This window comes from Dendropsophus ebraccatus, chromosome 2 (assembly GCF_027789765.1).
Source record: "Dendropsophus ebraccatus isolate aDenEbr1 chromosome 2, aDenEbr1.pat, whole genome shotgun sequence".
Taxonomy (NCBI): domain Eukaryota; kingdom Metazoa; phylum Chordata; class Amphibia; order Anura; family Hylidae; genus Dendropsophus; species Dendropsophus ebraccatus.
The window spans coordinates 185,557,158-185,573,491 of NC_091455.1; the positions used below are offsets into that span (position 1 = coordinate 185,557,158).

The 16,334-nt window shown below is 43.9% G+C and overlaps 1 long non-coding RNA gene across 1 annotated transcript in view; it reads left to right on the plus strand.

Annotated features, from left to right (window-relative positions):
• Nucleotides 1-836: 836 nt before the first annotated feature.
• LOC138784806 (uncharacterized) overlaps nucleotides 837-16,334 on the plus strand; it is a 29,141-nt gene continuing 13,643 nt past the window's right edge. Inside the window, exon 1 of the long non-coding RNA XR_011361948.1 lies at nucleotides 837-889. This is a non-coding gene — a long non-coding RNA (uncharacterized lncRNA). The remainder of the gene's footprint in view (nucleotides 890-16,334) is intronic.

A 16,334-nucleotide genomic window follows, 5' to 3' on the forward strand; every position in this document is an offset into this window, starting at 1 on the left:
TAAACAGATCCTACAGCATCTGGAGGTTAACAGTTAACAAGTTACTATGTGTCTTTACAACAATAAAACATCAGTCCATTTCTCCCCAAAAAGTTAAAATGCTGATAATGAAAAATAGAATGTATCAAGCCCCTTGATACACAGGTCATAAATGACATTTCTCCTCTTTTCAAATCCATTCCCAACTTTGTTTTTATTAATTGCAATAAAGAAAAAAGAAAGGAGTGTGTGAACAAACCATCACAGATTGCAGATTGCCAGGGTCTTCCCCTCTCATAAGTCTCTGAGCTATAACTCTGTTTACTGTGTTCCATCTTGATCTTTCTGTTATTAGAGATAGAATTCCCAGGCAGTGCATTTGTATTTGTATAGGGCCAACTGATTCCGCAGCACTTTACATAGTTTGCCAATTTTGGTCCCTGTCCCCATTAGGGCTCACAATCTAAATTCACTTATCTGTATGTTCTGGGTGTGGGGGGAAACGGAGTACCCAAAGGAAACCCATGCAAACACAGAAAGAACATACAAGATGTTGCCCTTTGAACCCAGGACCCCAACACTGCAAGGCTACTGTGCTAACCACTGAGCCACCGTGCTGCTCCTGAAAGAAGTAATATACAAATATGTTAGGAATCACATGGAGGGAAGTTAGTAAGAACTAACATAATTCTGGAAATGAAAATATAAATATATTTAAAGGGGTTATCCATACATGCTGAATCACCCCCCTCCGGGAGACTAAGAATTTGTTCAATGCTTGTTATTGCCTTTTTAGTCTCCTGCACCCAGTTCTGAGCTGCTGCTTTCTGCTGAAGATACAGAAAACTGTGTGTGATCTGCTCTCTCCATCTCTGCTTTGAACTCCCTTTTCCCTTGCAAGATGGCTCATGTAAGTAGCGTCCCTGACTGGTTGTTTATGCACTCTGTAATGCAGGGGGGATTAAGGAGATTAACAATTTGTTTAATGCTTGTTATTGCCTTTTTATTCTCCTTCCCCCAGTTCTGAGCTGCTACTTTCTGCTGAAGATACAGAAAACTGTTTGTGAGCAGCTCTCTCCATCTCTACTATGAACTCCCTTTTCCCTTCCATGATGGTGTATGTAAGCAGCGTCCCTGACTGGGTGTCTATGTACTCTGTAATGCAGGGACGATTAATCACAGTGAGAACATCAGCAACCTGACCTCAGATTCACTCTCGCAGCATCCCAGGGAAGCAGTTTACGTGAGCCATCTCGAAAGAGAGAAGGGAGAAGAGGTAAACGGAGTAAACAGCTCACACACAGTTTTCTGTGTCTTGGACAGAAAGCAGCAGGTTTAGAACTAGGGGAAGGAGACTGTAAAAGTGAAAACAAGAATAGATCGAATTTTTATTCCCTGGATGGGGGATGATTCAACATTTATTTTACTTGAGGGGAATACCCCTTTATAATTTAAAATCTATCTATCTATTGTAAAATATTAGATGCATCATTTCAATCACATTCTTTTAAACATGTTCATTGGACTTAGGGGTTAATCACAAGCTGCTGCCCTCTGCAGAGTGGAGACATCAGATGTTGAAAGACACGACACGACACGATACACCCATAATACCTATCTATTCTATTTTAAGGAAAACTGCATCATTTAGATTATAAGTTGACTAATGTGTTAGATTGATTGAGAAAAAAAGGAAGAATTCTAAGTAATCTGTTCTAAGTAAAGATTAACGGACCTCAAACTTTGGGAACTATCAATAAATGAACACATGGATGGAACACGTGTCCAGCCACAACATAGAATTATTGATCGGGTAAATGACTTCAGATCACTAATTGATTAATTAGAAAAAAAAACAAAAACAAGTTCAGTTAAGTAAATTAAAGTGTTGTTTATCCAGAAGCTGCCCGTCATAGACCAAGGTAACAAAACATGTTTACATGATAGAGAATAAAACTGGTGGTTTCTAACAACACTCACAATACATTCGGAAACTCTTTAGACCCTTTCACTTTTTAACACTTTATGTCTTGTACAAATTTTTTTTTTTTTTAAAGTATGTTTTTTTGTAATGCACAATGACAAAGAAAAATCAGAATTGTAGAAATCTCTGCTTATTTAACCCCTTCAGGACCGGGCTAATTTAGCAATTTGGCAGGTTTATGCGCTTATGCCATTTACTGTGCATGATCAGGAATGTGATAATTTAATAGTTCGGGCAATTAGGCATGTGGTGATACCAAATAAATGTATTTATTTATTTTTATAATTATAAAAGGGGGTGGTTTCAATTTTTTATTAGGGGAGGGGATTGTTTATTAATGAAAAAATTAATACAACTACACTGATCTATCATAAAGATCAGTGTAGTATACATAATACAGCACTGATCCATTAGATCAGTACTGTATTACTCTGGTCTGCTGCAGCCCAGATATATAGATTACCAAGCCGCCATCAGCGTCATTTTGACCCTGAGGCCCGGCCGGGTAAGTTGAATGGATCAACCCCCACAATGGCATAGCTATATAAATGCAGCTGTCAGCTTTGACAGCTGCATCTAAATAGCTAATTAATGGGCGTGGCGATCCAACTGCGCCCGGTAACTGCCGCAGTCCCGGCTACTAATAGCAGCCGGTATTGTGGCGGTTCATAGTGGGGTCATGTCCGCTCTCTTAACTCCACCATCGACATACAGTTACATCCTGGGTTGTGAAGAGATTATAAGGGGGATTGTGGGAAAGTGTCTGCACTGTTGCATGGCAAATGCAGGGTCAACTTTTGAGTGAGGAAACCAAGAAGAAATTAGATGCATAGAGATAAAAATTGTGAACAGTGATTATTTAGAGCAATGATTAAGGACCGAAATGCGTCTGTGTTTTTAGCATGAAAATAAAAATATTTTTTTAAAAGCTGCAGAGGTTCTTTTCTTTATGTTTTTATATTTGTAGATCACCTAATTTAATAAAACAGGCCACTTAGGCAAGTAAGATACCTAAAGTTTTAGTAAAGTCTTGGATACTGGAAATCTCATGTCTCTGCAATCGCAGTTTACTGTCTATTGTTAGTCTCAGTCTCTAGTTATAGAGTGACCAAGGCAGAACACAGAAATTATAGTCAGGGCTTAGCTACTGTGATGTAAGGAAGGGAGAGAAAGAGAGAGAGGGAGTCAACAGGGGCTTTCCCAAGGGCAGGATGAAACACTGCATGTAGAAAGCAGGATTTGAATTCTTATGGTGCTGTCACCATCCTGTACTTTGTACCCACATCTGTCCCACATGGTGCTATTCACAAACCAGAGGATCCATAATGTCCTTGAATAGTAACGGCTTCCTTCTCATCTCTGAGCATTCGTGAAGTTCTGGCCAGCTGTCCCTTGTGTTCTTACTACTGTGTGTATTGTACACAGTGTTGACTCCTGAATGTAATTCTTTTTCTCTCCTACCTTTAATAACTTGTCATCAATCATCATCACCAGCAGCAGCCAAAGCATTTCATTGCTTTGTATAAACCCATATTTACTGTAATGTTACTGCTGTTTTTCCACTTTCGCCTTGCACGCCATTTTGCACACCCCCTCTCTCTTCACAGGCCAGCTATCATAGTATACTGTAAATCACCTGCTAATACAGTGCCAGGTTGCTAATTCCAGTGTACTTTAAAGAAGCAGTTCACAAAAAAATATTATTGGCCCCCAAATAGGCTCTGTTACGTATACTCACGGCAGTACAGTAGATCGGTGTCCCGCGGGGCGGCTTCGTTCAGGTTCCTCAGTGCCTTTTCTCTGTCTTGTAATTAAAAGCCAGAAGTCACGCGCTTCCATAGAGAATGCATGGAAGAGCGTGAGATCCGGTGTTAATCACAGAACTGAGAAGAGGAGTCACTGCAGAAGCGGATGTGCGCGCGCCGAATTTGAACAGCGCCACGGGACCGGAACGAGGCCACGCCGCAGGACACCGATCAGCTGCCATGAGTATACGTAACAGAGCCTACAGGGGGGACCAATAATATTTTTTTGTGAACTGCTTCTTTAATGTGCGCTATGTCATAACTGTAAGGAGGAAGTGCTTAGTTGTTATTAGCCAGACAACTAAGGGAAAGGAAGCACCTGTGTGTGGAGGAAAGGGGGGGAACTCTAAGGGGCTTAAAATGAATGTACCACTAGTTACATTGCTTTATGTTTTTTACATAAACAGACTGGAGCTGGCACAGGGTCTTTTCTCAAGCACCAGCCTGGCAAGAAGCACCGGGGACTGGCTCTCTGGCCCCCAGTGTGACAAAACCCTCTTCATTGGAATCAATGGAGCAGCGCTACAGTGAAGAGGGGAGATGGGAACGGCGGGCCCATTCCCAGTACTTCATACTGGGCTGGTGCTCATCAATAGACTGGCGCCATGCGCAAGACCCAGGTAGCGGTACCAAAAAAGGACCACAGCACCGGCATCCCCACGCCCATCTGTTCATGTAAAAAACACAAAGCGATGTACCTAATGGTACGTTAGCTTCAAAAATAGATGAAACACTTTAGATCACCTTATTACCAGTCTGAAGTAATAAAACCATGCAGGTTTTTAAAATCATAATAAGTACCCTTTAAAGGGAACCTGTCACCCCCCGTGCCGGGGTGACAGGCTCCCGACCCCCCGTTAGAGCCCCCTATACTTACCTAATCCCGCCGGGTCCCGCTTCTGGAGGTGGTCGGGTGATGAAGATCTCAGCCGCTGCAGCCTGAGAGATGAGTCCAACGCTCATAGAGAATGACGGAGCGCTGGACTCTCCTGTCATTCTCTATGGGTGTTGGACTCATCTCTCAGCGCGCGCGCCAGGCTGCAGCGGCTGAGATCTTCATCACCCGACCACCTCCAGAAGCGGGACCCGGCGGGATTAGGTGAGTATAGGGGGCTCTAACGGGGGGTCGGGAGCCTGTCACCCCGGCACAGGGGGTGACAGGTTCCCTTTAAGGCCCCGTTCACACAGAGCAAGAGCGGCAGAATTGTCCACCGTGGAATGCCGCCAGCCTCCGTGTCATAATGACACTCTATAGAAGGCTTGTGCGCTGCATCTCTCGGCGCTAAAGAGTGTACTGTACATGTTCATTCTTCAGCACGGGGAGAAGAGCCGTTTGCACCTCCCATAGAGTGTCATTATGACACAGAGGCTGGCGGTATTCTGCGGCGACCCGAGTGTATGTACCTGAAGGGTCCAGGGGTGCAGTATATGTAGACATTACAGGCAGCGGGTACCGCAATAGAGGAGTCTTAACCCAGCTGCACACAGGAGGGGGCTGGTACTTTGGGCAGCCGGGGGGGGGGGGGGGGCAGGGGGATTTAGGGACTGGTTGCACTACAGGCCCCTCTCCGGGCGGCGGGGGCAAGCTGAGGGGGGGGGGGGGGGGTTAGTTGTCTCAAGTAGCTGAATTTTGTGCCTGAAAACACAGGTAGGGCCCTGTTATCTTTTACATATAATGTCTACATATACTGCACTCCCTGCTGGACACTTAAAGTATAGACCTGGGTTGTGACGTCACTTTTTTTTTTTAGAGAAATTGAAGCCTGCCTGAACTACTAAACTGAGGGAAATGCCACTATATGTGCATTTCCCATAATTAGTGTACATAAGCAATTTGTCTAACTTTGTTCAGGAAATAACATATTAAAAAAATAGAATTTGGCCAGAGTTCTCCTTTAAGCTTTATAACCTTAATAGTGTCTAAAACATTTAAGAAGATCCTCACATTAACAGATATTTGATATTTTATGGATGGCCGCACAGCACCATACCAAGCTTTATAAATCAATTCATCACAGCTATAGTTCAATTCTATGGATACATCTGGAGCATACTAAGGTAAGTCGGTAACAAGTTCCATTTTTCCTTGCCGAGAAAGCATGAAATCCTTATCTTGAATACACTTTGCAATTAAAACTGCACTTTTTATAACTAGCTTTGAGAAAGCTGTGAAGCTCCGAGACTTCCAGGCAGGTGTCGGACTGTATAATTATGCCTCCAGGTACTTTTTAGAGTCTTTCAATGATACTTACTATTTAACTCACTGAATGTGCCCAGTTTCTGGTACGTGCGGATAGAAACACGTCTCTGTCAAGAACATTTTCTTTTTTAACTTCATGGTCAAAAGATGAGGATTGATGCATTTTTTCTCATTATTCTGAGAATTCTGTTCTCATAACAAGCATTAGATTTGCATATGGTGTAAATGGAAAGGCAAATATAAAGGCTATTGGGGGCATTTATTAAGTTCGGCGTTTTCAGGCTTGAAAATGTCCCCACATCGCCAACACTTCGCTGATATATGTAGAGGTGCACTGCCTTTATATAAATCCTGTGTGCACCAGTGTGTGCGCTGAGGAAACCTATGCCGGCTCAGAGCCTGAAAAATGATAAATTACCTGGACCCAGAGTCCGCGCTCCCCATTCCACCCCCTCCACACACCCTCCCCGCACCCCTGGCGCAGCGGGCGGAAAATGTCCCAATGCAAAAAAAATTTCCGCAAAACAGCCATTTGCGAATAAATTTATTCGCATCTGCCCATTTTACATTTACATAAATACATTTTTTTGGCATGATAAATGTCCCCCCCATATGTGTAACACTTATACTTTAAAGGCCCAAGCCAGGGAGCTTAGTCTGGCAGCAGTGGGGTTGTTGGACTTCTGAGACGTCACCTGTGGGCACTGTTAGTATTTAACTAAGAAGCACTATACATAACATGTGAATGTGCGTCCATTTCCTTATTTTCTACATTTGTTCTATTATTTAGGGGGCACTATAGGTGGCACTGTTTTCAAGGGAATGACATACTTTTATCTGGAAAAAAAAGAAAAAAAGAATAAGAAAAAATTGGCAGCACCTTTATGCCTCTGTAGCTTAAGTACGGACAAAAATACAAAAAGTGCAACAGCAACCCACAGGTGCAAGATCTTACCGTATATACTCCTCCCAGTGTACACACAATAGAAACCTACCCTGTAGATGTTGAAAAATGAGGATCTTAGCAAACTATTTGATCAGAGTGTACCATGTCACCACGTTAAGATGTCCTCAGAGACATGGTCCCTACTTAGCATTTTCACACTAGCAATCTCTTGGGCTGAACAAGCCTAAAACTGGGCAGAAAGTACCCCAATGATCTCTTTTTATAGCACCCTTGGGACATTGGTGGAGTGCAAGCCAAAAGAAGGTAGCCACACCCCCAGATCCTCATTTTTCAATATCTACAGGGCACACTGGGGGGCAATATCTACAGTGCAATATCTTGTGTACACTGGGAGGAGTATATACGGTAAGATCTTGCACCTGTGAGTTGCTGTTGCACTTTTTGTATTTTTGTCTGTACTTTTGTCTGGGCCACAGTGTATGGTGTTATTTATCTTGCGCTGTTTGTAGTATTATGTTCAGAGAGCACTGTGTGTGGCACTGACATTTTCTGGTAGCACTACCTGTGACTTTTTTTTTCCAGGGAAATACTTCTAAATACTTAAAGGGCACAGTATCTGACAGCATTATATCCAGGGGAACAAAGTGTCCCACTACTGTATTTCTGTCCATAGTGGCACTTTTTTATATTAATGGGAAACTATGCAATACTTTTATTTAGGGGGGCAGTGGTGGAACTGGGAGGAGTTTGTGTAGATATAAAGAATGTTCTGTAATAGTGAGGAGTCAAAAACAGAAAAATAGAGAAGAAAAAGAAAAAAACAACTAAATTCAGAGAAAATATTAACAATGGGTCACTAAATGTCATTGTTTACTGTAATATAACAACTTGTATGGTCTAGAGCAATGATAGGAAAAAGCAACTTTGTTTTGGGGGGTGGGGGGAACTCCTAACATATGATTACCATTGTTTTGGTCATACTGGGAGCCTTATAGTCACATGGCAAACATTTATATGGCTATGAGTAGCCTGACTTTCCACTTTATAGCCATTAGATGCTTACCTGGCTGCGATCCACCACTGTCTGCGGTTGGAGCGCTGCCTCGGACCTCCAAAAGCATGCTCTGGATCGTCACAGATACTTGATGGCATCCCTGGCAACGCGGAACACCACAGATCTGCGTCACTCTGCGGGAGATTTGAATCTTCCTCTGTCCACTTTGTGTTCCTGCCAGTTATTGTATTGTTTAACAGGTACCTATGGTTGGGGATCAGGGGGCTGGTAAAATCACATTCTGGACCAGACCCCTGGCCCCCTATATAACATCCCCTTGGTATATTAACCCTTTTTAGGTATTAGTCTTTTTTTTTCTAAAGCTTGATAAGCATCCTATTTGTGTCTTGCTCTCTGTCTGCTATACCTCATAACCTTTGACCTTTGTCTGCTATACCTGATAAACTTTGACTTATTGTATGTACCTTTGACCTAGCTTCTTGAATTCTGATTTTGTACCGCGTTGCTTGTTTGGATTTGACCCTGGCCTGTTTGACTGTCTTTGTGTTTGTTCATCTTGTCCTTGTTTCGTGTTGCTTGTCATCGCAAGTTAGGGACTGTTGCCCAGTTGCCTTCAGTCACATAGGGCTGTCTAAGGCAATTAGGCGCAGACAAGTTCAGGGTTCACCATCTGTGTCCATCCCATCCCTTTTTTGGCTAAATAATACCTGCAGTTGTGACAGTAGCTGTACTACTTAGTTCTGACACCTTCTTTGATTTCTCTTGTTTTACATATCAGGACATCAAAAAACATTTAGTCCTTAGAAGGTCTTAAACATAATCTGTCAGACCACCCTACCCCTGGATAAATCATCTGATACTTACCCTTTTCTGCCAGTGATGCTCCAGATGCTGGTTCAGTCGCCGAGAAATCAGCACCGCTTCTCTACTCGATAATCACTGCCCAGTGATTTCCTATGGACATAGGACTTATTTCTGCTCATTAGCATAATAAATGTGAAGAGGATAAATAGCACGTAGATGCAGCTAATTAACCCCTTGCCGCAAAATGACGTTTGGGGAACGTCATGTAAAGTAGGTAGTTAATGCAACATGACGTTCCCCAAACGTCATGTTGTTCCTGCCTCCCCCCGCTGTCTGTAAGTGAGATCGGGCAGCGGGAGGAGGCAGTATCACACCACATCCTCCCGCTGCCTCTGCCCGGAGGGGAGCCGCGCTCCCCCCGGGCAGTTAACCCCATAAACGCCGCGGTCGATGCGACCGCAGCGTCTATGGGGGAGATGTGGTGTTTTCCGCCGATCGGGCGGCGGGAGGAGGCTGCAGCACGTTGCCTCCTCCCGCCGCCACTGTCCCAGTGTCCCCTGGCCCCCCGTCCACTGCCGCCGGTACCGGAGATCGCCGATATCAACATTATACCGGCAATCTCCGGTACCGGCGCCGCCGACAGCTTTCATCTCCCCCCACCGTGAATCCACGGTGGGGGGAGATGAAAATGTAATAATCTGACCCCAGATCAGCCCCCCTAGTGCCCCGATCACTAACCCGCTCCCTCCCCGGGCGGCCATCAGATCCAAGATGGCCGCCCCCATCCCAGCGAACAAACGATGTTTGTTCGCAGGGATGGAAATGAAAGAATGATCAAAGCCCCATGCTCTCCGCCACCGGAGGTAGCGGAGAGCATGGGGCAGTGATCGGGGACCCCCCCGTGTGGTCCCGGAGCAGGCGATCGGCGGTATATACTATATACCGCCGATCGCCTGTTCCCAGTGCTGCCGGCACTTTTTATCCCCTGTCACCATAAATCATTGGTGACAGGGGATAAAAAGTGTTACAGTGTCGCCCCCCAAGTCGCCCCCCACCCCCCCAGTCACCCCCGTCCCCCAGTCACCCGCCCTTCCCATTATACGTTACCTGATCCTGGAGCTCCTTCCTCTTCGGTGTCCTGGCTGCTTCTGATGTGCGCATGCGCGCCAGAAGCATCCAGCTCCGAAAATTTAAAGTGACAGAGACCAATTTGGTCTCTGTCACTAAACTATGATTACTGTGATAGAAAATATCACAGTAATCATAGTAATACAGTGAAAATGAATGGATAAAGTACAAAAAGTGAAAAACACACAAAAAAAAAAAAACACACACTTTTTATTATAGTAATAATTGCAGTTTACTCCCAAATTACCCCTAACCCCCCCAGATTACCCGTAACCACCGCATGTTGCCCATAACCGCCCCAGGTTGGACGAAATCACGCCAGATTGCACGTAACCACCGCACGTTGCCCGTAACAACCGCACATTGCCCGTAGCCACCGCACGTTGCCCGTATCCACCGCACGTTGCTCGTAACCACCGCACGTTGCCCGTAATCATGCCAGATTGCCCGTAACAACCACACGTTGCCCCTAACCACCGCACGTTGCCCCTAACCACTCCAGGTTGCATGTAATCACAACAGATTACCCGTAACCACCCCAGGTTGCCCGTAATCACGCCAGATTACACTTAACCACCGCACATTGCCCGTAACAACCGCACATTGCCCGTAACCACCGCACGTTGCCCGTAACCACCGCACGTTGCCCGTAATCATGCCAGATTGCACGTAACCACCGCACGTTGCCCGTAACCACCGCACGTTGCCGGTAACCACCGCACGTTGCCCGTAATCATGCCAGATTGCCCGTAACAACCACACGTTGCCCCTAACCACCGCACGTTGCCTCTAACCACCCCAGGTTGCATGTAATCACAACAGATTACCCGTAACCACCCCAGGTTGCCCATAATCACGCCAGATTACACTTAACCACCGCACGTTGCCCATAACCACCGCACGTTGCCGGTAACCACCGCACACATTGCCCGTAACCACCGCACGTTGCCCGTAACCACCGCACGTTGCCCGTAATCACGCCAGATTGCACGTAACCACCGCACGTTGCCCCTAACCGCCCCAGGTTGCCTGTAATCACACCAGATTACCCGTAACCACTGCACGTTGCCCCTAATCACCCCAGGTTGCCTGTAATCACGCCAGATTACACGTAACCACCGCACGTTGCCACTGACGGCCGCACGTTGCCACTGACGGCCGCACATTGCCACTGACGGCCGCACGTTGCCACTGACGGCCGCACGTTGCCTCTAACCACCCCAAATTGCCAAAGACCCCCTCCAGATTGCCGTAACCAACCCAAATTACATATAAGCACTTCAGTTTATCCGTAACCAACCCAGATTGTCCGTAACCACCCCACGTTGGCCGTAACCACAGCAGGTTACCTGTAACCACCCCAGATTGTCTGTAACCACCGCAGATTACCCATAACCACCTCCAGATTACCCGTAACCACCTCCAGATTACCTGGAACCACCCCAGATTATCCGTAACCACCCCACATTACCTGTAATCTAATTTTTTTATTGTATTTTAGTAACTGCGCTATTCTAATAACTGTTTCTAGCTGCGGTTTTGCTCCAGCAAATTGGCGCTCCCTTCCTTCTGAGCCCTGCTGTGTGCCCATACAGTGGTTTATGCCCACATATGGGGTACCGTTCTACTCAGGAGAACCTGCGTTACAGATTTTGGGGTACGTTTTCTTTCCTGTTCCTCGTGAAATTTAGAAATTTCCAACTAAAGGAACATATTACTGGAAAAATTCGAGTTTTTCATTTTTACTGTCTACTTTTGAATACTTTCCTCTAATACCTGTGGGGTCAAAATGGTCACCACACCCCAAGATGAATTCTTTGAGGGGTGTACTTTCCAAAATGGGATGACTTATGGCGAGATTTTACTACGCTGGCACTACAGGTGCACTAAAAAATGCACCTGGCGCTCAGAAACTTCTTCAGCAAAATCTGCACTGAAAATGCTAATTGGCGCTCCCTTCCTTCTGATCCCTGCTGTGTGCCCATAGAGTGGTTTATACCCACATATGCGGTACCGTTCTACTCACGAGAACCTGCGTTATAAATTTTTGGGTACATTTTCTCTCCTGTTCCTCGTGAAATTGAGAAATTTCAAACTAAACAAACATATTATTGGAAAAATTTGAGTTTTTCTTTTTTACTCTCTACTTTTAAATACTTTCCTCTAATACCTGTGGGGTCAAAATGGTCACCACGCCCCAAGATGAATTCTTTGAGTGGTGTACTTTCCTAAATGGGGTGACTTTTGGGGGGGTTCTATTCTGCTGACACTACAGGGGCGCTGCAAACGCACCTGGCGCTCAGAAACTTCTTCGGAAAAATCTGCACTGAAAATGCTAATTGGCGCTCCTTCCCTTCTGAGCCCAGCTGGGTGCCCATACAGTGGTTTATGCCCACATATGGGGTACCATTCTACTCAGGAGAACCTGCGTTACAGATTTTGGCATGCAGCTTCTCCCCTGTTCCTCATGAAATTGAGAAATTTCCAACTAAACGAACATATTATTGGAAAAATTCTAGTTTTTCAATTTTACTGTCTTATTTTGAATACTTTCTTCTAATACCTGTGGGGTCAAAATGGTCACCACACCCAAAGATGAATTCCTTGAGGGGTGTACTTTCCAAAATGGAGTGACTTATGGGGGGTTTCTCGTCTGCGGACACTACAAAGGCGCTGCAAACCTGCGTTACAAATTTTGGGGTACTTTTTTTCTCTTGTTCCTCGTGAAATTGAGAAATTTCAAACTAAACAAACATATTATTGGAAAAATTCATGTTTTTCATTTTTACTGTCTAATTCTGAATACTTTCCTCTAATACCTGTGGGGTCAAAGTGCTCATCCTACCCAAAGATGAATTCTTTGAGGGGTGTACTTTCGAAAATGGGGTGACTTTTGGGGGGATTCTATTCTGCGGACACTACAGGGGCTCTGCAAACGCACCTGGCGCTCAGAAACTTCTTCAGCAAAATCTGCATTAAAAAAGCCAATTGTCGCTCCCTTCCTTCTGAGCCCTGCTGTGTGCCCATACAGTGGTTTACGCCCACATATGGGGTACCGTTGTATTCAGGAAAACCTGCGTTACAAATTTTGGCATGCTTTTTTACTCATGTTCCTTTTGAAAATGAGAAACTTTAATCTAAACGTTTATATTATTTGAAAATTTTAATTTTCGATTTTTTTACGGCCTAATTGTGAATACTTTCCTCCAGCCCCTGTAGGGTTAAAATGCTCATTATACCCCTAGATTAATTCTTTAAGGTGTCTAGTTTCCAAAATGGGGTCACTTATGGGGGTTTCCAGTATACAAGCCTTCTAAATCCATTTAAAAAAAGAACTGGTCCCTAAAAAAAATCAGTTTTGGAAATTTTCACAAAATGTGATAATTTGCTGATAAATTTCTAAGCCCAGTAACACCCTAAAAAAGTAAAATATGTTTCCAAAATTATGCCAGAATAAAGAGGACATATTGTTAATGTGATTTAGCAACTAATTTATGTGCTATGACTTGCTTTTTTAGAAGCAGAGAATTTCAGAAGTTCATAAAATGCAAAATTTTCAAATTTTTCATGATATTTTGATGTTTTTCACAAAAAATACACAAAGTAGTGACCAAATTTTGCTACTAATATAAAGTGCCATATGTGACGAAAAAACAATCTCAGAATCGCTAGCATACGTTACAGCATCACTGAGCTATAAGCGCATGAAGTGAGACAGGTCAGATTTTGAAAAATGAGCCTGGTCATTAAGGCCAAAACAGGCTTTAGAGGCAAGGGGTTAAATACCCTTGGTTAATTGGTCATCAGCAAATGCAACCACCTCCACAAAGCAGGAGTTTTGGCAGTTTGCTGGTCTGGAGCATTACCAAGCAATGATTTTAGTTGTTGCTTCCCAGCTGGGAAGAGTTTCACACCTATTTCAAAACAATGAAAAGACCATCATTCTACAAAATTATTTAAAAACACTTGGACAATCTTCCCAGCAGTGGACATCCCAGCACTCCAAGGTCAGACCACACAATGCCCAGACATGCAAGAGCTACATTCTAGATTTTACAGGTTTTAGTTAGCATTTTACATGTTCTAGTTCATGACAGTACAACTAGTAAAAGAAAGAACATGGTAGTATGGCTTAAGTTAGAAGGTTAATGACTTAAGCTACCAAAATACAGCCATCATGTGTCTCAATGTCTGTGAGCTAGCCAGACCTTTCTCTGAGAAGGAAGAACCAAGCCAAGGAATGTCTCCAGTCAAGGAAACCACCAAAGCAAGGTATCTATCCACAGACAGCTGTTTCGGGGTATTTGCCCTTCATCAGTGTGCAGTAGGATTCTGGCTAGTGGGAGCAACGCCTACTCCACACTGATGAGGGGCAAACACCCTGAAACAGTTGTCTGTGGATGGATACCTTGCTTGGGTGGTTTCCCTAACTGGAGACATTCCTTGGCTTGGTTGCTCCTTCCCAGAGGAAGGTCTGGCTAGCTCACTGACGTTGAGACATGTTATGGTGTCTTTGCAGCGTTTTTTGCATATTGAGTCAACTATGAACTCCTCTGCATTCCTAGGTATGATATAGTCAAACGTGTGGCTATCTACCCAACGGGTAAAGGTTTGCCGAAACTGTGTCACTTAACAAGACAACGATTTCGAACACGCCAGTATATTGACAACAAAATGGCTGAAGAAGTAAATATTAGAGATGAGCACACCTTTAGCACGCTGGAATCCAACTGTTCAGCATTTGAATACCGGTGGCTGAAGAAGTTGGATGCAGCCCTAGGGAGTCCAGGAAAACATGGATACAGCCTGTTCAAGTTGTGTTCATCACTTGTAAATATTCAAGATGTTGAAATGATGCAAAGTCCAGACCTCAACCCAATTGGCATACTGTGGAAGGACCTTAGGAGAGCTGTACATAAACAGATACCCACAAGCCCCCATGAACTGAAGCAATGCTTCTCTGGATCTATGTGAGAAACATAGACATAAGAGGTGATACAGAAAATGATTACTTCAAGTTACTGCAGCTAAATTTATTTCTACAAGCTAATGATTCATGGGGGTGCAATTAGTTTTTCACACCTGGCTTTTCATATTGGCTTTATCTTTGTTAAATAAATAATAACACAGTGAAATCTATTGCATTCTGTTCACCTGAGGTTGTAGCTACTAGTTTTATGACCTTTTAAGCAACAGATTGTTTTTTTATTATGCCTTGATAGGTAGATGTACTTTCTATTTTTCACTCTGAGTTTTGCTCTGGCACTATACTTACATCCTAAGCCTGGTTATTGTGCTATATTTACATAATGAGGTTGGTTCTGGTGATATATTTATTAACTTACCTTGGGTCTGGTGCTTTATTCATATATTGAGCTTGGTTTTGGTGTTTGCATGTTACAAGTGGAGATGAGCGAACCTGCCGAGGTTCGGGTTCGTATGAACCTGAACTCTCGGCGTCTGATTCCCGCTGTCTGCAGCCTCCGTGAAGAGGGTGGATACAGCCGGAGGACCGCCTGAAAAACTGGGATACAGCCATAGCCATAAGCTGTATCCCAGTTTTCCAGGCGGTCCTCCGCCTGAATATACTGAGCTTTTTTTGTACTCTTTTTAAATATTTAGCTTGCTTATGGAGCTGTTTTTATAATGAGCTTTTTTTTGTGTGCTGTATTTGTATTTTGTATTTTAAGCCTGGCTCTGGTGATGTGCCTATATACTGAGCTCAATCCGGGTACTAATGATCTTGGAAAATGTAAAGGAAATAACTGTTACATAAAAACGTAATTATTGAATCCACGTCAAAGTAGGAATAATATTCCACAGGGCGCTAAACCACAGCCACCACAAATATCCATCTATCTATAAGCCAAATGGAAGACTTGTTAAAAATTTGAATCCCATCCCTTGATAAATAGATGGATACATTAAAAATCATAAAAGGCAGTAAGTGAATAATTAATGTGATGTGTTATTCCCTTATTACATATGTGTAATATTTCAGCTCAGCTCATTGGAGCTATTCTTATGCCTGAGGCATGTTTTCGGATTCCTATAGTGGATGCTTCCTGCCTATTACTGCTTTGTTGTAGTGTGAAACACAGGGCCTAACTGGGACTTACAATCAGCCTTGGCACTCAAACCCAAGCAGCCCCCATACCTTATAATTTCCCATATATCATGAAAAATACAATATGTACAATAGTACAATACTTGCTGTAGCAAATTCTGCTGCAATTGCCCATGTCCATTGGCCATCTGTATTGCTTTACACAGTAACTGTGCCCCCCATATAGTATAGGCCCCCATGTGCAGAAGCCCTCAGAAAGTATAGGTTACCTGGGCAGCAGTCCCAATATAGTAAAGGGCATCCTGTGCTGAAGTGAATATATAACATAAGCACCTCTGTTCTGCAGTCACTATATAGTACAAGTCCCCCCTGAGCTGTAGCCCCCATATAGTATAGGCTCCCCTGGGCTGCAATCCCTGTATAGTATAGGACCCCATGTGTAACA